The 24,183-nt window shown below is 46.5% G+C and overlaps 1 long non-coding RNA gene across 1 annotated transcript in view; it reads right to left on the bottom strand.

Moving 5' to 3' along the window:
• Positions 1-23,176, bottom strand: part of LOC137544524 (uncharacterized) — a 266,952-nt gene extending 243,776 nt beyond the window's left edge. The window contains exon 1 of the long non-coding RNA XR_011025895.1: positions 22,858-23,176. This is a non-coding gene — a long non-coding RNA (uncharacterized lncRNA). The remainder of the gene's footprint in view (positions 1-22,857) is intronic.
• Between the last annotated feature and the right edge of the window lie 1,007 nt (positions 23,177-24,183).

Genomic DNA, 24,183 nt, shown 5'->3' with positions numbered 1-24,183 from the left:
CAGCACTTACACTACATAATATAGACATATGGCAATGGTAGGGATTAGATTGTGAGCTCCTTTGAGGGAAGTTAGTGACAAGATATATATATATATATATATATATATATATATATATATATATACACTGTACAGCGCTACGTAATATGTATGTATAATAATAGGAAAATTCCACTAGCATGATTGGGTGGGCGGCACCCTCTCGAACTGCTAGGTTTCAGATAGGTTGTAATACAGCCAATCATAAAACTTTATGCTGTAAAGTTTGCTGTCATTGCAGTTGCCTATAAGGTTTCCTGTGGGGTCCCCTAAACTAGACTAGCGCCAGCGGGCCTGACCAATGAATTGATTGCTGGCCAAAATAGAACGACTAGTTTGCTTGGTCCAGACGGAAAATCTAGGTCTATTGGTGGTGGATCGAAGTGGCGGTAGATTGACGGTCCACAGTGTTGCACTGTATCGAATAACGCAACACTGCGGTTTGATAGATTTTCAATGGACATAGATGATAATTCAGATACTGGCAATGTGATAAAGGCGTGATTGAGATTTGATTTGAGGTATTTGGTCCATTTCCTAAATATGTTTGTTTAGAAAATGTACCCCTTTCTGGTCTTAGAAGGTTGGGAGATTCATAGGTCACATAGGGTCCCATTTGTGTAGATGTTGCAGGTGGAAAGCAGTCACAGGGTGTGAAGGCCAGAGCAAGAAGTATGGAGAGGTTTCAATACTCACACCTGCTTATCAGATCCCACAGTTCATTGTATGCTGTCCTGAAGTATTCGCCTGATTGAGGCAATGGAACAAGTTGTTTTTATGACAATACTCATACACTATTGAGAACAAAAGACAGGACGCTGGAGCTCTAGATATGAAAGGACCTGGAACCCGCAGTGTCTCTGCACAAGGGTGTAACTATGGTGAAAGCACATGGTCTGAAGAATTAGCAGTCACCTCATACGTTACCCGCTAAGGCAGTGGTGCATTGCAGTGTAACGACCACTTAGTAACGCGGCTTACCACACTGCAATTCTCCACCTATGTAACGTTCACAATGCGACAGGAGCATTGTGATATGAGTTGTGGTACTACTGGTAAACGCGCCTGTTAACAGTTGCGGTGAGGCATACTTTTCACTGACTGTATGCTTCACTGTACCCAAAGCAACGCGAACATAATGTGCGTGACGCTGTCCCGATGCTTTGCGTTCCTGCTGTCACACGTAATGCAACTCAACGGCCATTGTGAATATGGCCTAAGGCTAAGTTCACACTGAATCCCTTCCGATACACATATGGCACATCACAGCACATTTTAGAATTAGCATCTTCTGTAACATGCACAATACCACTTTTCTAGTCATTTGTAACGCCGGCGTAACATGCGTACAATCCGGTAGTGAAGAGCTCTGATTGTGCTGTTATGATGGAATCCGACACACTGTGGTGGTAACACAAACGTGTGAACAAACCCATTCTTCAATGATAGATAATGTGAATGCACCCTAATATCGCATACTCATTAAAATAACTTTTCACCTTCCCCTTCCGGATGCTTTAAGTAAAAGCATACGTTTGAATCAGACTACATAAAGAAGTACAGCATGAAGTTAAATAACATAGTAAAGTGTTTTTATGGAGTAAATGCAGGACTGAAGTAGATAAAGCTGGTGCCCTACCATCTGGGACTGATGCATACATGGGCTGTCCTGAAACGAATAAGGTCAGTATATCCAGTTCAGGTAACGGGTCAGGTTAAAGCGGTTTAACACCCAGCATTACAACTTTGCTTTAAAAGATTGCTTACAGCTTACAAACTATTATGCCAGATTTTTTTTTAAGCAGAAATTCACTGAATGGGTTAAACATGACATTTTAGTGTTGGATTTAACTAGGAATCCGCATCCGTTCTTATCTGTAGTTACAAAATGTATCTTTATTTGTAATACAAATAGACCTTTGAAAAGCCTGCCGGGGAAGCCCTCTTTGTTCTCTCAGAGCAGTGTTTGTTTGTTACATTGTAGATAGATACACTGGTAACTAAACAAGCAAGCACGAGGAGCATTTCTAGCTAAATGCAGTACTAAAATGTCATGTTTAATCCATTCAGTGAATTTCTGCTAAAAAAAAAATCTGGCATAATAGTTTATAAGCTGTAAGCAATCTTTTAAAGCAAAGTTGAAATGCTGGGTGTTAGACCACTTTAAGGTTATACAGGTTCGATTTAGGAATTATTTGTCTTATTTCTTATTTATTAAGTCTTATTTATTGTAGCCAAAAGTTAGTGTTTGTGTCAGGAATCAGTGAAAGCTTAGGATCATTTTTGGATATATAAAGGTGTAGGTGTGTGCGTGTTTTTTACATGATTGGGGGTAGTGGGAATGTTGGGTTTCCTTTTAAAGAGGTACTGCAGTGAAAATAACGTAATGAAAAAAAGTGCTTTATTCTTACAATAATTATTTATAAATGATTTAGTCAGTGTAAAATCTTTCCTCTCCCTGATTTAAATTGTAACATTTATCACATGGCAATATTTTTACTGCTGTCAGGTGATCTCTGTGGAAGGAGATGCTCCTTTTTTGGCAGTTGTACGCAACAAGGCTACCACAGCGTGATGTCAGTACCTAGGTGCTGACATCACACTGTGGGAGGGGTTTCACCACAATATCAGCCACACAGAGCCTCCTGATGATTTGTCTGAGAAAAGGTAAAGCTTTCTCATGGGAAGGGGGTATCAGCTACTGATTGGGATGAAGTTCAATCCATGGTTACAGTCCCTCTTTAAATTCCAGTAGCTTAGTGCTAGAATGATAAAAATTATAATGTTTGTATCTATATCATGACAGTCCAAAGCCATGCTTCCTGATAGAGAAAGATGTTACCGTAGCGCTCCCGGACACTGTAGGACATGAGCAGACAAGCCAATATCTGTGCAGTGATAGAGACTCCCGGCGACCCGAAAGAAGCTGGGGGGGGGGGGGGGGGGGGGGTTCTTTAGGCATAGCTTCCAACTGTCCCTCTTTTGGAGGGACAGTCCCTCTTTGAGAGCTCTGTCCCTCTTTCCTCCTAACTTGTCCCTCTTTCAGGACTTTGTCTCTCTTTCTATGTAAATATATATATTTCTCTACTAAAAAATGTGTTTGATTGACTCTAAACTTTATTCCCATCCTTTAAATTGATATATTACTAATTTTAAAATGTTAATATGATGGAAAATGAACCAGGATAGAAAGGACCAGTGTTTTTTGAAATATAAAACATATTTATCTTATGAAATCCTTATTGTATGCATGACTAGGGGTGTGATGGGGAGTGATCAGGGGTGTGGCTTAAGTGTCCCTCTTTCTCATCTCACAAAGTTGGGAGGTATGTCTTTAGGTGAGAAAGAGGGGTGTCAGTGAAGAACGGAGGGAGCAGTGGCCATCAGGACAGATCCTCCTAAATGCTTGCTGCCCCCATTTCTCCAACCCTTTTCACCTCTGGTATCCTTTAAAAAGCTCCAGCAGTGTGACCCATACTGTCTGTGCTTGCTTGCTGAAGTACTGCAAAAAATGACTCCCAATTAGTGGCTAAATTAACTACTACAGCCGTATGGACGTGAGTCTAACGTCTGCGGCTGGTGCTGCTGCAGCCGCAGGAACGTGAGACTCACGTCCATGCACTTTGCGGGGCTGTGTGCGCAATCGTGCTGGCGGAGGCCTGCAATCGCGATGGTCTCGGCAACGGGGGATTGGTGGCAGGGGACAGTCCCCTGAGCCAATCCGTGCTTGTCCGGCGAGAATGATCACGGTTTTTGTTAAAAACCAGTGATCATTCTCAAATGGTGCCGCTGCGCTCCCTCCGGCTCGTTCCCCCTGCCGATCGTTAGATTAATGAATGGAAACTTTGTTCCCATTCATTCATCTCCCCTCTACGTACCCATGATCGCCGGCATCAATGAGATGCCTGCATCACTTCACTTCCAAAGTAACACAGCCACGCATCACTTCCTATTTAGTGTACTTAGTACACCTACATACATTAGGGACTAAACATTTTTTAATATGTATGTCAAGTGGGTATATAATTATTAAATGATGTGCTTGAAATTAGTGATGGATGTAAAACTGAAAAAATGCACCTTTATTTCCAAATAAAATAACGTCACCATACATTGCACTAGGGATATAATTTAAATGTTGCAATAACCAGGACAAATGGGCAACTAAAATGCTTTTATCCACAGTTTTACGTTAAAACTATAATGGCTGGAAACTGAGAAATAATGATTTTTTTTCAATTTTTTTTTTATTCCCATTAAGGACTCTTGCAGACTACTTGCAATTCCGATTTTTTTATACAATCCAATTTTTGATTCCGATTTAAAAAAGGACTGCATGCTGCTACGTTTTTAGTCAGAAACAAAAATCGGATCATATAAAAAAAAAAAAAAAAGAAAGAAATTGCATGTCGTGTGCAAGAGGCCTAAAATGCATTTAGAATAAAATAATACTTAGCATAATGTACCACCCAAAGAAAGCCTAATTGATGGCAAAAAAACAAGGTATAGATCATTTAGTTGTGATAAGTAGTGATAAAGTTATTAGAGAATTAAAGGGAGAAGCGTTGAAATGTGAAAATTTCTCTTGTCCATAAGGTGAAAATAACCCGCGGGCTGAAGTGGTTAAGATTCAGTAATATAGTATACCTTACGTGCTTGAGTAAGACATTTTCTAATCTAGTAAACTTCTAATATAGTAAACTTGCCTTGGAGTTTACTATAAAAGGATTCTACTGTAGTGGAAACAAGGCCTAAAGTCTTGTACACACGCTAAATAAAACTTGGCCGCAGCAGCTGATAACTGCAACCTTTGCTGAATCCTCGGTGGCTCAGTCAGCAATCAGCCTGAGGGCATTGCTCTCCCCACCCACCTATGCCACTGTGTGATGCTCCTCATGTGCTGATCCCTCCATCCCCATGCATAGCAACAGAACTTGTCGCTAACCAGTCTGTACAGCCTCGGCCCTGCAGTGTCACATGAGGGATCAAGTCCTGATCCCTGCTGGGCGACATGACTCGTGTATGTATGAGGCTTAAGGCATCGTTCACATTGAGTGCGTTGAGAAAGGTGTAAAAGCGCATGATAAAAACTGCATGCCTTTGTGTGCGCTTTAGTGCGCATTCCAGTGCGTTGCGGTGCACTTTTTAAGCATGTTTAGCTTATTGTAGCAGTTGTCAAAGCTTTGTTTTCATGTGAAAATGTATTTTTTTTTCAATTAGGGGTAAAAAATGCATGTGCTTCTATGCGCTAAAAAAGCGTACCCATTCACTTGCATTGATGTGCGTTTCACAGCTCAACGTACAGAAATGCATGCAACAATACATTTTTGTAATGCAGCTTAGTGCAGTGCATACCTTGCAGAACGCACACGTCAATGCACACAGAAACGGCCCTGATGTGAACAAAGTCTCAAACAATGGCTGCGCACAAGAACATCAACAACTGTATTCCACACTCCAAGTGGTATCCGTCACTCTTCCTATTCAGGGTCACGTCAGAACTCTCCACTTCAGTGAGACACCACCACCACACCCCAAGCAGTGGCCACTCACCGTTATAAGAGACCCTCGATTAGATGGGTCTACAGCGCTTGTGGGGTCATCTGGCCGCCCCCTGCCGTTGAAATAGATGTCACCTCCTCTCCACTTTCTGTATCAATTGCTGGTTCTTTCACCTCAAAAGACATATACCAGAGCTCCCATAGCATAAAATTGCATAAAAATATTTATTAATAAAAAGATTGCACACTTACAAACACATCCAGGGTATGTTCGCGTAGAGTTTTTATGGGCTCTACCCCAAACGTTGGCCACCGGGTTGGCTGTAGAGCGCTGTTTCTAACGCCTTCCCCTCTGCGTCCACGTTCTCCCCCTGGATGGTGATAAGGCCGCGTGTACTTGACCGGTTTCGTCGCTCTAGGCGACTCCTCAGAAGCTAGCGCGGCCTGCACCTGTCTGTCTTAAATACCCTTTGCTAGAATGGCCCCTGCCTCTCTAACCCGGAAGTGAAGCCCTTCATCCAATGCCTACATTCCGAGAACCGGAAGCATCCCCCTGTCTAGACTCCCTGCGTTCCAGTGTGGTTCAAGCTGGCAGTGGGTGTGTCCTCATAAGGTCTATCAATGCGGGAGGGTGTGTACTTGCACTCCCTCCCTTCTTCTACTCAGCCCCAGCTCACCGCGCGTACAACGCGCGTTCCCAGCCTTTCCGCCGCTGACGCGGCACATTGCTCCACCCTCCCGCTTCGTGGTAACCATAGCCACCACTCTCTTTATCCACATTACTTATGGCCGGGAACGTCACTAGCCGCGCAGTAGGCACGCGTGTTCACCCTCCCTGCCGCTACTGCGGCACGTGGCTCCTCCCTCCCACAACACCAGTAGTTGCCACAGCAACCTCTCTCTCAACCCAGCGCCTCTCCCTACACTTACGTGTGCGCTCCAAAGCCATCCCAATCACCATACCTGTTAGGCAGTCCACCACCCCGCCCCCCAACGCGGGGCGGGACACCCACCGCCCTCAGGGCATATGCACGTAGTCATCACACGTGCATGGGATGGCCACCTAGCGACTCTTATTCCTACTACACCAATTCCAGCAATATTAACATCATTGCAAAGTTTTACAAACAATTAAATGCAGATATATTATTCATTTCTTTATTTCATGTAGGTAGGGCTGCCTCCAGGGTACAGTCTCCCTCATTCCTTAAAGTGATAAATCCAAACTGTGCCCTTATTAAGTGTAAGGTTCCCTCTCAACCCCTCCCCCCCTCTCTTAGTCAAAAAACTTCAATCTAAACCCCCTTACTGGTGCTATAACAAGAACAATAAGTGAAATATACCCCTCCCAACCGGGACTGGGTTAGGAGATTGGGATTCAAATCCCGGAGGCATCCCCCCTACCCCAAATCATCTAAAAGGAAGCCGACAAGATCGATTTCAAGATTCCCCCCACCCCTAATCATCTGCTAGAAAACAAGCCAAGTCTATTTCAGCATTGTGTCCCCTTGGTTTCAAGGTGTCCAAGAGGTATATCCACCTCGTTTCCCTCTGTGAGACCTCCCTCACCATATCCCCCCCTCTCCATGGTCTCGTAATCTTTTCAACCCCACAGAAGGTCAGAAGTGACGGATTACTATTATGTACTTTTTTAAAATGGGCCGATAGACTATGGCTCATCAGTCCCTTTGCAATATTTCTAAGGTGCTCCCCTATCCTTTCTTTCAATGGTCTCGTTGTTCTTCCTACATATTGTGTTCCACACGGACACCATGCCACATATATGACATACCTGTCATTACACGTAATAAAGTCCCTTATTTTTATATTCCTCCCATTGGATTTTCCCCTTACGTGTGTTACCCTCCCAGCTCTTGCCTCCCTACACCCTTTACAGTCTCTACACGGGTGAAATCCCGGTCGCTGCCACCCCTGAAATCTAGGGGCCTGTTTTTGGGGTTCCACACAACTTGGGGCTAGAATGTTCTTTAAATTTGGGGCTTTTCTATATATAAATTTAGGTTTTTGAGGCAATATTTTACTCAATTCCACATCAGACAACAACATTTCCCAGTGTTTGGTCACTATGCCTTCTATTTCTTTATATTGACTATTATATTCAGTGATAAAAGCCAAACTATGTACATTATCTTGGTTCCCATCATTATTTACCCGGTGCACCAGTGTCCGTCTATCCATGTGCCTACTCCGTTCTATTTCCCTATCCAGAAAATCTTCCTCGTACCCCTTCTCCAAAAATCTTTCCTTCAAAAGAAGTGATTGGGCCTCATAGTCTTCCATACGACTACAGTTCCTTCTCATTCGTGTGAATTGTCCCCTAGGGACATTCCTAATCCAGTTAGGGTGATGGCCACTCATTGTGGAAATGTAGCCATTACGATCCGTGGCCTTAAAGTGAGTTTTGGTGCTAATTTTATTCCCTATAACCATTAGTTGGAGATCCAAGTAATTGATCTTTTCAGTGTCGTGCTCATGAGTTAATTTAATATTTAAAGTGTTATCATTAAGTTGTGCCATAAACGTTTCCAACTCTTCAACCGTGCCCCCCCACAAAATCAATAGGTCATCAATATACCTTTTCCAAATAATCACCCTTGGTGAGGCCCCCCTTAGTACCTCCTCCTCCCATCTACCCATATATAGGTTAGCCAGACTAGGAGCAAACCCCGCCCCCATCGCACATCCCCTATGTTGCCTGTAAAAGTTTCCCCCATGCCAGAAGTAGTTTTTTTCTAACGCAAATCTTAATACCTCCAACAAGAACTCCACCTGTTCTCCTGGTAGCTTAGCCTCCCTCTCCATGTAGTATCTCACTGCTTCTATGCCCTTATCTTGGGGGATGCTAGTGTACAGCGAGGAGACGTCTGCCGTCACCAACACCGTCCCCTCGCTAACATCCATTCCCTCAACCTCCTGGATTGTATGCTTCGTGTCTTTCAATATACAGGGCAAGTTAGCTACCATTGGTTGGAGGAAGCTATCTAAGTACTGGCCAAGTCTATGTGTCAGGGAACCCATTCCACTTAAAATGGGTCTTCCCGGGGGATTGACCATATCTTTATGGACTTTTGGTACCTGATAAATCACTGGAATTTTGGGGGAATTTGGAATAAGAAACCTGTATTCAGCATCCAACAAACACCCCATATCCAAGCCTTTCTTCATTAGTCGTCTCAGTTCGGTCATATACTGTGGGGTGGGGTCCCCTCTAAGCTTCTCATAAGTTGCTTCATCCTGAACTAGCCTATTCAGCTCAGTTCTGTATTGCTCTTTATTGAGGACCACTACCCCCCCACCCTTATCTGCCGGTCGCACTACCAGTCCTTTCGTATCTAACAAGCTTTTAGCAACATTCGTGACCCCCGGGTACCTTCTCTCTGGTATTTCCCTTATTTCATTACTGACCAGTTTCTTAAAGGCCCCTATGGCCTGGAAGCCTGTCTCCTGTGGATTAAACACCGATTTATTTTTAAGGTCAGTATGTATGTATCGGGTAGATTGAGTCAAATTGGCTGTATTGTGACTACCACCATTAAATCCCTCCCTCTTAGAAAAATATTTTTTCAAATTAAGTTTGCGTGTGAACTTCTCCAGGTCAATATAAGTTTCAAATTTATTTAAACCTTTTTTAGGGGCAAACTTCAGGCCTTCATCAAGAACTCGTATCTCCCCATTGGTAAGTGGGACTCCACTCAGATTGAATATTCCTTTGCCTTCTATTTTTTCTTTATTTTTTTTTTGGCGCTCCCTTCTTCCGCCCCTTGTCCCCCTTCTGCTCCTCTTTTTCCCGGGAGGTATCCTGTATCCTCCACCCAATCTGTTTGGTGGTATGTTCTGCCCTCCCCCAAAAAATCATCATAATGGCTCTGTTGGGCCAAGGGGTCATATCTATTAGTCAAAGGCAAATGATAAGTGGGGTCCTGTCCCTGGGGATTATAATGGTGGGGTACTGGTTGTGGTCTATATTGTCCTCCCATTGGGCGTCCTCCCCTCCCCCTACCCCCCGGCATCCCCCTATACGGTCTCCAACTTGGTCTGCCCTGTATAGGTGTGGGCCCCATGGGTTGTGCTGGTCTATAGATCTCTTTAAGGTGCACACCCCCCCACCCCCCCCCCCCCGTCCACCCCCCTGTCCCCCCCCCCTCCCCTCACTCCCAAACCCTGTCCCACCACACTGGCTGTTGATCCTTGTGGTAACTGAGAATTGTTAGGTGTGGTTACACTATCCTTCTTGTCCCCCACTTGAGTTTGCTGGGTCATCTTCTTTTTGATTTGCCATTTGTAGGCCTCCTTATTCTTATGAGCATGGTAGTCCCTCAGGAACTTTTGTCTCTTTGACACTATTATTTCTTTCTCTGCTTTCTGTAATATCTCACTGATTCTTGTGGTCCTTTTGTTGTATTCCTCTGTCCCCTTACAAATTTCTAATCTTTGTCTGATCTCATCTATCTCCTTCCCCACCCTGGTCAGCTTCCTCTTCTTTCTTTTCATCAAAAGACTCACCAAACCCACCCCACATCTGTCAAAATATTCCTCCCATTCTGCATCATTCTCCTCATCATCCTCCCCGTCATTTGCTGTCATATCCCACCTAAGGCGCTTCGGTACTATTCCTTCCTTCTCATATTTACTCAAGGTCACAATGTCCCACCATGTGGCTTGTTCCTTAAGCATTAATCCCTGCAACCCCTTAAAATCATTATCAGCATTGGGTATAGTATCTTGTTCAATGTTAAAAATGTCATCAAGATCTGTACGCTTTTTGAGTCTCTGTTCAAATAAGTCCATATCTGCTGCAATATATAAAAAGTTATACACAATAAAATCTCCAAAAAAACTGCGCTGATATCTATATGGGTGTAAATTCTTTCGGTGGTGCGCTGCTTTACACAATAGCAATCAGTAAAGTCTCAAACAATGGCTGCGCACAAGAACATCAACAACTGTATTCCACACTCCAAGTGGTATCCGTCACTCTTCCTATTCAGGGTCACGTCAGAACTCTCCACTTCAGTGAGACACCACCACACCCCAAGCAGTGGCCACTCACCGTTATAAGAGACCCTCGATTAGATGGGTCTACAGCGCTTGTGGGGTCATCTGGCCGCCCCCTGCCGTTGAAATAGATGTCACCTCCTCTCCACTTTCTGTATCAATTGCTGGTTCTTTCACCTCAAAAGACATATACCAGAGCTCCCATAGCGTAAAATTGCATAAAAATATTTATTAATAAAAAGATTGCACACTTACAAACACATCCAGGGTATGTTCGCGTAGAGTTTTTATGGGCTCTACCCCAAATGTTGGCCACCGGGTTGGCTGTAGAGCGCTGTTTCTAACGCCTTCCCCTCTGCGTCCACGTTCTCCCCCTGGATGGTGATAAGGCCGCGTGTACTTGACCGGTTTCGTCGCTCTAGGCGACTCCTCAGAAGCTAGCGCGGCCTGCACCTGTCTGTCTTAAATACCCTTTGCTAGAATGGCCCCGTTGTGTTTCGGAGGTGCTCTGATACCATCTCTGGACAATCAGGAACCAGAACAGTTAAAATGGGCACATGCTGCGCTTGGTAATTTAGGCTATGCAGTTAGCGGCTATGACAGCACCGGGTGAGCAAGGATCGAGCCACTGTAGCTGAACTAGCTGATTTGTCAGGTAAACTGCTGCTTGGCAGTCGCTGAAGCCACTGTAATTAGCAGCTTTACAGCCATTCTAGTAGGGAAGGGGGGTTAGTATTAGGCATATGTAGGAGGATGATTAGTAATGGGCAGGGCCGGTTTAAGCAACAATGGGGCCCCAGGGCAAAATAAACCTGGGGGGCCCCCCAACAGATACTCCGGAGCAAAAATTGGCATTAAGGGACCTTTTTTGCAGCTGGTATAGTCAGGGTTTGAAGCCCCAATCGGTCGGAGCTCCACATTCTGGCTACCCTAGCCTGCATGGGGGACAAGGGGTTAAAAAGTTTCAGGATGGGGCACCCCACAATTAAAAAAAAAAATTCCCACACTCTAAACAAAAAAAAAAATTGGGAAAATAGGAAAAAATTGCCAGGGTTCTTCATACAGCCATATTGCGGCTGTATAGCGATCCCTGGCCAAAGTGCTGCGGCTGCGTATGGACCCCCTGGAAACCCCGTCAGGAAATGTATTGCTCTTTCTTTTGATACATGTAAAATTACACTACTGTTAGGTACTAAAAGTGACATTTACCGCATTTAAAAGTATACTTTTTTCCTTCGAAACGTTAAAATCGATTTTCTCAAAAACTATAAGGTCTTTTTGAAAAAAAAAAAATCGGCGGCGAGCGGCGGCGATCGGAAGTTACACGCAGCTAGCAAAGTGCTAGCTGCGTGTAACAAAAAAAAAATTATGCAAGTCGGCCCACCAGGGCCTGAGAAATCCTCCTGCGCGATATACCCCGAGCTCAGCTCGGGATTATCGCTCAGGAGGTTAAAGTGGATCCGAAATAAACTTTTACTCATTGCATAATTGTGTTCCTTTCATATAGTTTATAGGGCATTCCTCAAGCCAAATACTTTTTTTGTTTTGTTTTAATACTCTAATACCCTATAAACTAAACAAGCTTCGCCCACAGCTCCGTTTGTGCCTTGGCACTGTAGCAAGGGCTTATGGGAGCTCAGTCTGGGCCGGAGGAGGTTACTAGCCATTGATTTCAAAGGCAGAGGGGAGGAGGAGAGGGGACTGAATTTACACACAGACAAGCTGATAGCATCTGCAGCCCTCAGCCGGTGACAATGTGACAAACAGAGCATGGCTGCCCTCATTGTATCACAGGAATAAATAATGATAAACTATTGAAGCTATTTGCAGCTAGATATGCTGTGTAAACTATCTAAACTTTAAAATACAAAAAAAGACAAAGACAAACACTTATATCGCGCTTTTCTCCTGGCGGAATCAAAGCGCCAGAGCTGCAGCCACTAGGACGCGCTCTATAGGCAGTAGCAGTGTTAGGGAGACTTGCCTAAGGTGCTGGCTTACTGAACAGGCAGAGCCGAGATTCGAACCCAGGTCTCCTGTGTCAGAGGTAGAGCCCTTAACCATTACACTATCCAGCCACTCCACTCCTTTAGATAAGCTAGAGACAAATTACTTGTTAGGCCTAGTGCACACCAGAGCGTTTCGGCTGCGGTTTGCGATCTGCTTGCGGGTGCGGATCCGCTTGGGTAATGTATTTCAATGGGCTGGTGCACACCAGAGCGGGAGGCGTTTTGCAGAAACGCATACTCCCGTGCTGCTGCAGATTTTGGATTGCGGATGCGTTTTTGCCTCAATGTTAAGTATAGGAAAAACGCAAACCGCTAGGAAAAACGCAAACCGCTCTGAAAAACGGCACTTCAGAGAGGTTTGCCAGGCGTTTTTTGTTACAGTAGCTGTTCAGTAACAGCTTTACTGTAACAATATATGAAATCTACTACACCAAAAACGCTTCCCAAAACCGCAAAATGCTAGCTGAAACGCTACAGAAAAAGAAGAAAAAGCGTTTCAAAATCTGCTAGCATTTTGCGGATCTGCTAGCGGTTTTTGGTGTGCACCAGGCCTTATAGTTAGTTTTTCATCTCGGATCCGCTTTAATTCCATTAGTAAAATATGAGTACTCTTTACCGACATTTTGCTATATCTTAACTAGGAATGGTCAAAGAGTTGCAAATATTTCTGAGTTCATGCAAGATTATGTACATTTTTATGCAAATATATGCAGCTTGAAAATTGACCAATAAAGTCCCACCCAGGTTTAAACTGATTGGTCCATTTTCAAGCTGCACATATTTGCATAAAAATGTACATAATTCTGCATGAACTTGGAAATATTTACATCTCATTGATCATCCCTAATATTAACCTCCCTGGCGGTTTAATTATTTTGCCAGGGAGGCTGCGGGAGGGTTTTTTTTAAATAAAAAAAAAATATTTCATGCAGCCAACTGAAAGTTGGCTGCATGAAAGCCCACTAGAGGGCGCTCCGGAAGCGTACTTTCGATCGCCTCCGGCAATCGAAAGTAACAAGATAGGCCGCAATGAGCGGCCTATCTTGTTTCGCTTTCCTCGTCGCCATGGCGACGAGCGGAGTGACGTCATGGACGTCAGTCGACGTCCTGACGTCAGAGCCGCCCGATCCAGCCCCTAGCGCCGGCCGGAACTGTTTGTTCCGGCTGCGCTGGGCTCGGGCGGCTGGGGGGACCCTCTTTCGCCGGTGCACGCGGCGGATCGCCGCGGAGCGGCGGCGATCGGGCAGCACACGCGGCTGGCAAAGTGCCGGCTGCGTGTGCTGCTTTTTTCAGAACTTAAATCGGCCCAGCAGGGCCTGAGCGGCGACCTCCGGCGGCATACCCCGAGCTCAGCTCGGGATTACCGCCAAGGAGGTTAACCTAACCATAGTCTCACACAGAACCCCCCCTCTACCAAAGGCTAACCCCAAGACCTCCCTCTACCCGTGCCTAACCCTAAATCCTCCCTCTACCGATGCCTAACCCTTATGCTGGGGATACACGGTACGTTTCTGTACCGTGTATCGAGCAGCTGATCCAGCCAGCTCATAATATTCAGCTGGTCCGATCAAGCTGCTCGACCCCCGCCCGCTCGATCCCCGCCGGCGGACAATGGCAGGGAATTGAGCGGCTGATAAGGAGCGCCGGTGGGGACGAGCGGTAATCGATCCGCGCGGATGGGCGGGGACGCGGCTGGGGTCGATCCGGCGGCTAATCGGCCGCCGGATCGACCTGTGTATTCCCAGCATAAGAGCTCTATCTACCGATGCCTAACCATAAAACCTCCCTCTACCTAACCTTTAACACCCCACCCCAGGTGGTACCTAACACTCCCTGGCAACTTCTCTATGTCCTCCTCTGTCCCCCTCCTCCTCTATGTTCTGATCTGTCCCCATCCTCCTTCATGTCCTCATCTGTCCCCGTCCTCCTCCATGTCCTGAAATGTCCCGTCCTCCTCTATCCCCATCCTCCCCTATATCCTCATCAGTTCCCCCAGCTTGCCCGCTAGACCGGGCACCGACATAGTACCTGCTAGTGCTTGGCATAGGTAGTGAAGAGGCAGCAGACAGGTTCCCCCCAATGGAGTTGCATCGGAGCATGGTGGTTGCCATGTCCAGACATGACAAGTCTTTTTTTGCCACAAGGTAACACTGCCACATGTCAAACGTGAATATAGAATTTATACTTGCCTAGGGCTGTCTCCAGCCCCATGAGCTCCATGGGCTCCCTTGCTGTCCTCCTGGGTGGCTCTGTTCGTCCGCAGTCCTTGCCATTAGGAAGGATGCGTGGCCCGGATGCACAGACAGTACTACCGTGTTTCCCCGAAATTAAGACCTACCCTAAAGTAAGCACTAGCAGATATCGATATAGACCCTCCCCTAAAATAAGTGGCAGTGGAAGTCCCGTCCCTCTCAAGAGTGTCCCCCCCCCCCCGCCGACCCCCTCTTCCAGAAAGTTGGATCCACGTGCTCATAGTCAGACCCCCAACGGCATAATTCCAACCGCAGATCAGCTGTGAACTGTGGTGAAGGCAGCTACAGTTCCACTGCAACAGCGCCTCTGTATACAGGAAGTGACATCTCTGTTTACTTCCTGCATACGGAGGCGCTGTTACAATGAAGCTTTAACTGACTTCACCGCCGATCTGCGGTTTGAATTATGCTGCTGGAGTTCTGACTATGAGCTAGGGGAGATTCGACTTTCTGGAGGAGAGGGCTGTCAGGAGGTAAAGAGACAGTGGGGGAGGGGAAACTTATGCACAAAGGGGATCTGGCGACTGGCTGTAGTTAAAGTGTACCAGAGCTCCAGAAAATAAAAAGTTTTATACATACCTGGGGCTTCCTCCGCTTTCAATACCCCCACAAAATATAACCCCTCCCCAAAAATAAGGCCCAGCACATAATTTGAAGAAAAAAATAACTTAAGACAGTGTCTTATTTTCGGGGGAAACATGGTACCTGCCGAGGCAGAATGCTCCTGTCGAAGGGCGCACACGGCCGGGCATTAAAGGATTGCGGACGAACGGAGCCACCCTGGAGGACTGTGAGGGAGCCCATGGGGCTGGAGGAAGCCCCAGGTAAGTAAATTTTACTATATACTTTGTCTACACTTTAAATTTCCTCCATTAGATCACACCACAACACCCCACCGTGGCTTCATTCTCTGGGCTCGTTTCCACTGTTGCGACGCGATTTCGGCCGCATTCCGACGCTTGTAAAAACGCATGCGGATGCGTTTCCGCATGCGTTTTTACCCGCGATTTCGCGTGCGATTTCGCATGGCAGGGTGCCATGCGAAATTAACCATGACACTGCCAGGGCAAAATAACATTGAAAAGGTGCGAAATCGCCCGCGAATTCGCGGGTAAAAACGCATGTAAAAACGCATGCGTTTTTACTATTAAATACATTAGCGGCGATTCGCCCGCATTCCTGAGGCACGCGAATCTGCACGACCCTGTCGTGCAGATTTTCCCCGCACAGAAAAACGCCGCCGCCGCCGCACACGTGGAAACAACCCCATACAGTAACATTAAGTATGCGAATCCGCATGCAGTGCCCGCATGCGGATTCGCTACAGTGGAAACGAGCCCTAACTGTTTATGTACACATTTAGCGGTAAAACACTGCAAGCAGTTACCATGATGCAACCCGTTATACCCTAATGCACCTGCTACACTGTTAACGCCGCACAGGTGGTGCAGCAATCGCCACGCACCACTGTGAAAGTGACCTTAGGTTAACAAAAGAATCTGCGGCTTCACAACACAACTGATGAGGAGCAAATGGTTCAAAGATGTTGAATCGCACCGCATTACAATGCGAAAAACAGAGTTCGTTACAATGCAATGTGTTAGTGTGAGCAAGGCTGTGGAGTCGGTACAAAAATCATCCGACTCCTACACCTCAGTTTATGAAACCACCGACCCCAACTCCAGGTACCCAAAATTGCTCCAACTCCACAGCCCTGAGTGTAAGGTCAGTTTCAACCAGGGCTGTGGAGTCGGAGTCGAGGAGTCGGAGCAATTTTGGGCACCCGGAGTTGGAGTCGGAGTCGTTGATTACATAAACTGAGGAGTCGGAGTCAGATGATTTTTGTACAAAATCCACAGCCCTGTTAAGTATTAGACTAAGGAGTCGGAGTCGAGGAGTCAGAGACATTTTGGGTACCCGGAGTCGGAGTCGTGGTTTCATAAACTCAGGAGTCAGAGTTGGAAGATTTTTGTACCGACTCCACAGCCCTGGTTTCAACGAGTTATAAATTGCACAAAACGCAACCAAACAACATTTTCATTGACAGGTGATGCACACAAAGAAGCAGCACACTACTGTGCACTTTCATTGACTAACTTTGTGTTCCTCATTTTTGCTTCTGGGCTCGTTTCCACTATCGCGAATCTGCATGCGTCCAACGCATGCAGATTTGCACATGTAATACAAGTGGATGGGCCTGTTTCCACTGTAGCGTTGTTGAGGTGCGTTTTTTTCAGCGTGAAAAAAACGCACAAAAGAGCCAACGATTTCGCCTGCGTCGGGAATCCGTGCGAATCGCCGCTAATGTATTTAATAGTAAAAACGCATGCGTTTGTTACATGCGTTTTTACCCGCGATTTCGCGTGCGATTTCGCACCTTTTTCAATTTTATTTAGCCCTGGCAGTGTCATGGTTAATTTCGCATGGCACCCTGCCATGCGAAATCGCGGGTAAAAACGCATGTGGAAACGCATCCGCATGCGTTTTTACAAGCGTCGGAATGCGGCCGAAATCGCGTCGCAACAGTGGGAACGAGCCCTCTGGCAATGCATTGCATGTTCTGCAATGTAACAACAGAATCAGTTGCATCACATCACAACTGATGAAGTGCGAACTATTAATAGACTTTGAATCCCACCTCGCTACAGTGTGCTAAAAGTGTCAGTTGCAATGCAACATATTAGTGTGAGGCAGGGAACACACTTGGCTGTTTTCGTGCACGTTTTCTGCACAGGAAAACTGAGAACTCATGATAATCAATGTGCTAGTACACACTTACTAAGTTGTTCGCGCGCAGAAAAAAAACTGACATTCTGAATCCTGACTCTGCACATTTTGGCAGTTTTCTCTATCATTTACATCAGCTGCTATGAAAAAACGCGTGCGTTTTCCTGCATAGAGACACACTTAGTGTGCAGAAAAAGTATGCAGAAAAACGCGCGCGGAAAACTGAAAGTCAAGTGTGTTCCCTGCCTGAAAATACATACAAAGTATAATAATTTCAGCTTGATCTCTCAATCAGGCCCCATTCACACTTAAAAACGCAAAACGCTGGCGATTTTTGCCGGCGATTTTGCAGCGATTGCATTTAGCTCTTCTATAGCACTGAAATGCGATCGCCGGAAATTCGCCTGAAAATGGTGCAGGCGACACGTTTGCGTTTCGCGGGTTTGCCCGTTTTTGGGCTATTTGCGGCGAGTAGCACAAATTGCTCAAGTAAGAACGGCCCCATAGGGTTTAATTACATTAGCGCTTTTTTATAAGCACTAGCGTTTTGCCGAAATCGCGGCAAAACGCTCTAGTGTGAATGGGCCCTAAGGGCATATAAAGCACAGTCATTCCACAGTGCTTCTCCCTGGAACTGGTAGATAGTGTAATAGGGATAAAACTTATATCTGCAAAAAAACACAAGCGATTCCCTGCAAGAGTTTTACTGCATGGTATGCACATTTTAACACATGCGTTTTGGGTTTTCTTTTATTTATTTTTTTTAATTTACAGTAGCTGGTGCTTTTCAATGAGGAATCGCATGCGTTGTGCAGAAAAGTAGTCCAGATTGTATCTTTTTTTTAAATGCTATATAGAATTGCAGATGGCTCCTGAAGCTGCAGTAGCCTATAGTGAAGCATATTTTTCGCATTGAGGCAAAACGCTGCGGAAATGCACAAGTGTGATCCCTCCCTGGATGTTTGCTGACAGTGAGTAGCAAAGCCTTTTTGGTAGCCAATTACTCCTGCTGCAAGACAGGAACTTCTGGATAGTTTGGTGGCATCAGTACTCCTAAAGAGCACTTTGGGCTTGGGCTCATTTCACACTTCTTCCGTTGCGTTCCGTCACAACAGACAATATAACCTCGTCACAACCCCATCTAATTATATTTCTATGATACGTTTAGCGATGCGATGAGGCAAAGTGGAAGGACAATGTGCGTGTTTCTAGTGGCACCGAATCATACAGCACATTGAATGCATCTCATTGCACTCCTAAAAAGCCCCATCTATACAATATGGTTCTTTGTGCGATTCGATTACGATTCTATTTACGATCTGATTAAATCCGACATGTCCGATATCCTGATCGGACATGTCGGATTTAATCGGATTGTAAAAAGAATCGTGTCATGTAGATTGGGTTTACACGCAGCTTGGTGCATCAATAGCAATCTGTGTTTATACAGACGTTTGTTTTCCATGTTATACCAATTTTATAGTAAAACTTCCATGTAAAAGCGAATTTAGAATATAAAATGGAATAGGACTACTTTGAAGATGCCGTGGTTTATCTCACCAGTGTATTTCACTCTAGTGCTACGTACACACATGCGACAACGATCGTTCGTTGTCAACGACGAACGATCTTTTAATTGACGAAAGAACGACCGAAGTAAAGTTAGTTGTAAAAAGTGTGTAACGATCACATCGTTAGAACGAACGTTACACCACGTAAAAGCACTTAATGCGCCTGCGCATAAAATTGTAAAGTTCCTTGGAGAAAAAGAGAAATGCGCATGTCCAGCCTGGTACGAACGATCGTTTCCAACGATGTACCACTTTTGCTAACGATCGTCGGTGGTAAAAATCCGCCAAGACAGAACTTTGTTTTGTAGCGATTTGCCTCGTTCGTCGTTTGCCTTAATAGTCGTTGGTTCGTTTTTTGTAACGATCGTCGTTGGTAAAGATCGGGGAACGATCGTTACAAACGACTATAGTCGCATGTGTGTACGCACCTTAGGTCTACCAATACGTTTGTTTTTTACAGTCACGAGTATATATGCTGGTCCTCCGACGGGCTGCAGAGGGTTAATGGGTTAATCTCCCCAGCCCTGCTCTGCTGGCTGCCGCTCGCCTAATCCCCAGCTGCAGCCGCTGAGAGATCGCTGATTGCAGGGAGACGCTGTGGAGATAGCAGTGCAATCCTGCAATTAGGCAGTAGAATAGCTAATGGGCTGTGCGAGTCATTGATCCAGAGAATACTTCCTAATTAACTCTCAGTCACCTATTGGTGACAGGCAGCCAGTGTGAAGGAAGGCCGCACGCGGTCGGTCCCAGGCTCCAGGCTCGCTCTCATCGGCGTCACAATGATGCCACATTTGCATTATTACGGCGCGGAGCGGAGAAACAGGACGTGACAGGCATTGGCGTAGGAGGATAAACATAGTCTGTGCGGCGTCTACATCACAGCTATTATTTCCGAGCTCAGTCGGCCTCGCTGTCCTCGCTCACCGCGGAGGGGACATCGCGAGCCTCGGGGAGGGGGCACAACAGATCGCATGCAGAGCTGCTGAGGAGGGGGAAGGGAAACAGACAGACGTGGGCGCTCGATGAGTCCGTCTCTGGATACACCAATTACTTTATACTCATTTATAGCCAGCCGTCACGTTCCTGCGACGTCTTACATAAAACCCTCCGCATCGCTTCCCATCCCTCAATGGGGCTGCTAATCTAATTTCCCCGCCACACTGAGGGGAGGGGGCAGGGTGACTGGGAATCAGGCTGTGACTGGTGATGGATGGATGCAGAGCTGTGCGTGTATCTCCGCTCTCCTGCTTCGCACGTTATAGGATCTATATATGTACGCTCTCCCTCTATATAACCAGAGCTCTAGCATTTGAGATACGAGCGCTGGGTATACACAGATCGCTATTATGTGAGCCGCTTTGTGCCGATGTACAGCAGCTTGCCGTGTAAGCGGAGCTCGGCAGCCTGCAGTGGGGAAGGGGTTAATGCAGCGAGCAGCCGATGGGTGGCAGCGCTGTCATTTCAGCGCATCAGCGTGAGCGCGATCCGCGGCAATCACATCTCCGGCCACCCTGCGAGCGCACAGCCTGGTTATCTCCGTCCCCGGCTGCTCCAGCCTCCCTTCCGCGGGCATTATAATCCCCAATTGCATCACAACAGGGGGATCAGCTAAGAAAAGGCGCAGCCTGCCCTTGAGATACACGGTTGCCAAAAGTATAATAATAGAAGTGTGTAAACAGGCAGATAACAGCGCACGTTGTCTCTTTAGAGGGCTTACAGGACACACTGCTACGGGTCCTTCAGACTGGTAATTACAAGCAAGTGAGGCATTGCAATCTGATTAATCCGCAATTAATCATTTCCCAGTCAGTTGGCCGGCGATTAGGCAGTAGGGAAAGTATGACATACCTCAACAGTCTGCTTTAATTTATCGCTGTGGATATTAGAACGATGTGATAGGGGCCCACTTAGGGGTTTAATAAAACTTTACAAATAGGGCCCTTTTCCTCAAGCCGCCTTGCGCCCTGTGAAACACGCGGCGGCACTTCCTTGTTCAGAGTACGCAGCCAATTCGCTGCCGCCCTTACGGAAAAATCCTGCAATGTTGGCCGGATTGCTATGACATGCCATTTGGCCTTTGAGACTGCATAATGCAGGGTCACAGCGCTTTGAGTCCCCAGGGAGAAAAGCGCTATATAAATATTATTGTTATTGTTATTATCCCCTATGGCAGTTTTCCTTTGCAATTTGTCTGGGAGGGGATGCAGGCCCCAAGGGTATACGCACATCGAATTTTGATTGGTCAATTTGAACACTTCATAAGGAATAAGGGCCAACAGATTTTGAATACTATGAACAGGTTGTGTAGGCAAGGTCCTTATGTAAGGGTAAAATTGGACATTGATTGAGCAATCAAATTTTTGGATGTGCACACCCATAAGCGTGGTACACACTTTGAATTATGATTGGCAAATCACTTGACCAATTTTACCACCTCCATGTAGTATAAGGGTTTACCTACACAAATTGCTTGTAGTATTCAATATTTTCTGGCCCTCATATTACAAGGAGTTGGCAAAATTGGCCAATTGTAATTTAAAGTGTGTACCAGGCTTAAAAGAGCTTAAAATTGACCACCCAAATTGATGATTTTATCAAATCAGAAGAGAACTGGAACTGGTGCCACAACATTTCTAATCATGGGGGGGGGGGTGAATACTTACACTAGGGGGCAAGGCGCTAGCACAATATAAAGTATATGGCAGTGATCTCACTGCCACAATTGGTGCTCATCGTGGGCGATGAGCGGCAAACACGATACAGCATTTTGCTGCGATTCTGGAGCGATCGCAGTACAGTGCTTACTACAGCGTTGATGGTGATCGATCTGAACCGCGGAAGTTTCCGGTTATTTTTGCCGCACATATCGCGGTAGCGCTACAGTTTTGCGATTTGTAATGTGAATGGGCCCGTATTTTCCTGTCGCTGGTTACGATAAATTTGCTGTTTGCTTACTAGAACAGTCAGCCTTGCTCAGCACTGGACATTACTTACAGAAAAGTGCACACAGCTTCTTTTCACTGCACATCTGTTTTGGGAAAAGACCCCCAGTGGCTTAAAAAGGGTGTGAAAAATCTCCCTTGCGCTCCATCATCCGCTCCGGGAGGGACCCTCCGGAGACAACCCACAGCGCAAGCAGATCAGAGAATCGTCTGCTTTAGAATAGCAGAATAAATTAGCCTCCATGTATAAGACCGTATTATACGCAGTAACATGGTAAAAAATAAAACTATTCAGCAACACGCCTAAACGGACAATTTCCGTGCTAATCTAGAGCTTTTCCAAACCTCCCCTCACCGCTTAGCCGAGTCACAACACACAGGTACTGTTCTTATTTTCCCTATAATTATTGCCTCACGGTCACGCTGATGATGGGCTTCTAGATAACAATTTATCATGTCCCGGAAGACAAAAGATGAACTAGTAACAGGGCCCCTTGTCACTGTGATAAATGTGTGCTGTGATCCCTTCCTTATCGCCACAGCAAGGACAGATAACGCTGTGAAGGCAGCACCTCCATATCTATCCCTGTCTGCGGAACGTCCTTATTCCCCTCACACTCGCCGATCACAGCACGGGCACTGACTACTTTTTATAAGAATCCGCAGCAGATAAGACCTGACTGTTACGTAAACTGCTGTAACGAGGGAGTCCGTGTTGTGACCAGAATAGAGGGCACGGATCATCCCCAGACATCAATACATGGTAAACATGGGTCATAATACGTCAGCCATCATCTGACCTTTTCCTGCGGGGGGCTCCTTAGCCAGCCGTCCAGCAAGTTTCCACGGGGCAGAGACAACTTGCAGCAGCAGCTCTGTGATCTGCCTTCTTCTCCCCGCCTAGCCGGGGCTTCCGTTCCCGGGATGCGGGGCTGCAGGTGGCCGGACAGGATTTCCCCCCTATACAGAGGACAGTGGCAGCGCCATGTTCTGCTCTGCTGCGCTCGCTTTCTGCCTTCCTGTCCCGGACTGCCAAGTTCAATCAGCTTCCCTCCTCTGGTGGCGACAGCTCAGAGTGGGGTCATCTCCGCGTGCCCTATTCCAAGCTGCACCCCGCAAATACCTCATGTCACTTTGTACCCCACAACCTTCTCAAACCCCCCCCCCGTGTACCAGTACAGCACCCGTCTCTGTCCCGCACCCGCTAGTGGAGAGTGGAGACAGCATTATATCCCGTATGTATGTACGACTATTATAGCCTTCACACGGTGACTGGAGTGATTGGCATTTGGCAGCGCTGGCACGCACAGCCCGGACACACAGGGCCTTATTAGTTTCCTATCAGGGAGTAATGGTACCCCCTCCCCCCCGGCACCGGCCCAGCTGCTTCTCCACTTCCAGCACAGCCTTGTTCCTGTTATTGTTTAATACAAGGGAAACCAGAAGAAACTAAAGCTGCGAACGTTCTGTCTTGGTAGAAAGCAGCTCAGCTCTCTTCCACACGTGTGACGTGCCCTCCCCGGCTTCTCTCCCTTCCACCACCACAGCTGCGCTGACTGCCAGCAGATAAGGCTGCCGCCAGACACCGCTATGGCTTTGTACAATGTATGATTAGGGCCCTGTTCCGTCTCCCCGGGGTTAAAGTGTTTTCAGTTTAGCCCTAATCGAACCAGCGCTACCAAAACCTCCTATTAAAATGCCCCAGTGACCGAGCAGCGCCTCGTGCTCTCGTCGTGCAGCCCTCCCTGGCAGGCACGGCGGCTCTCCCCCTCTCCTCACACGCGTGCTCCCAGTTTTCTTTGGCTGCACGTCGGAGGAAATTCTCTCCCTAGCCTGTCAGCCGGCGCAGACACCCGTCTCTACCCAGAAGGCCGAGAGAACCGCAATTACCATAAAGCTCCTCTCACTTCTCTCTGCAAGCTGTCAGATCCGTGCTGATAGCGCAGCAGCCCCAGAGCAGCCTCCCGTGCGAGCACGCTGTGCCCTACATACAGACGGGACATGCAGAGTGACAGCTCTTGGGGACAGGATCCCTCCAGCCTTTTGAAATGACGGCAAATGTCTGCGCTCACACATAAGGCAAATTGAAAGCAGCGGTACAAGTCACTCGCAGAACGATACGTTTC

The sequence above is a fragment of the Hyperolius riggenbachi genome, chromosome 2, assembly GCF_040937935.1.
Source record: "Hyperolius riggenbachi isolate aHypRig1 chromosome 2, aHypRig1.pri, whole genome shotgun sequence".
Lineage (NCBI taxonomy): Eukaryota > Metazoa > Chordata > Amphibia > Anura > Hyperoliidae > Hyperolius > Hyperolius riggenbachi.
This window is presented reverse-complemented; position numbering and strand designations above follow the sequence as displayed.